The sequence below is a fragment of the Schistocerca americana genome, chromosome 4 (assembly GCF_021461395.2).
Source record: "Schistocerca americana isolate TAMUIC-IGC-003095 chromosome 4, iqSchAmer2.1, whole genome shotgun sequence".
Lineage (NCBI taxonomy): Eukaryota > Metazoa > Arthropoda > Insecta > Orthoptera > Acrididae > Schistocerca > Schistocerca americana.
Window position 1 is genome coordinate 490,747,894 of NC_060122.1, and position 805 is coordinate 490,748,698.

The 805-nt window shown below is 51.2% G+C and overlaps 1 pseudogene; it reads left to right on the top strand.

Annotated features, from left to right (window-relative positions):
* The first annotated feature begins 483 nt into the window (after window positions 1-483).
* On the top strand, window positions 484-601 carry LOC124614085 (annotated as a pseudogene).
* The last annotated feature ends 204 nt before the right edge of the window (window positions 602-805 follow it).

Here is an 805-nt window from a genome sequence, read left to right on the forward strand (position 1 = left end):
GGCACGGCCGACTTCCTTCTCCATCCTTCCCTAATCCGATGAGACCGATGACCACGCTGTCTGGTCTCCTTCCCCAAAACAACCAACCCACCAAAGCTACGCGCAGCTAACGCACACTGGGCGGTGTGCATACAGGCCACCATGGCCGACCCAGCTGTCTCAGCTTCTCAAGCTGAGTACCTCAGTATGTCACATCGGGACTCAGTTAGCATTGCACCACAATTCGCCGCACTGAGTTATAGTCTTCCATAGTGATAGTCGTCGCCTCGCCTCGCAGCTTAGCTAGTTGTGAGGGAACGTTAGTCATTGTATATGGTTGTGATATGTACACGGACAAGATTCAAGAATTTTTATGTGTTATTTGATTGCTGTTTACCACAGAAGTGCGGATTGGACATAATTGAAGTTAAGTACTCAATTGGCTCCTGTAATAAAGTGTATTTTAACCACATGAGCATTTTGTGTTGTAGTGAGAGGAAACCGACCAACGGCCTTACCGCAGTGGTAATACCGGTTCCCGTCAGATCAACGAAGTTAAGCACTGTCGGAGTGGGCTAGCACTTGGATGGGTGACCATCCGGTCTACTGATCGCTGTTGGCAAGCAGGGTGCACTCAGCTCTTGTGAAGCAAACTCGACTGAGAAGTAGCGGCTCCGGTCTCTGAAACTGACATACGGCCGGGAGAGCGGTGTGCTGAATACATGCCCCTCCATATCCGCATCCAGTGACGCCTGTGAGCTGAGGATGACAACGGTGGCCAGTCGGTACCTTTGGGCCTTCATGGCCTGTGCGGGAGGAGTTTTAG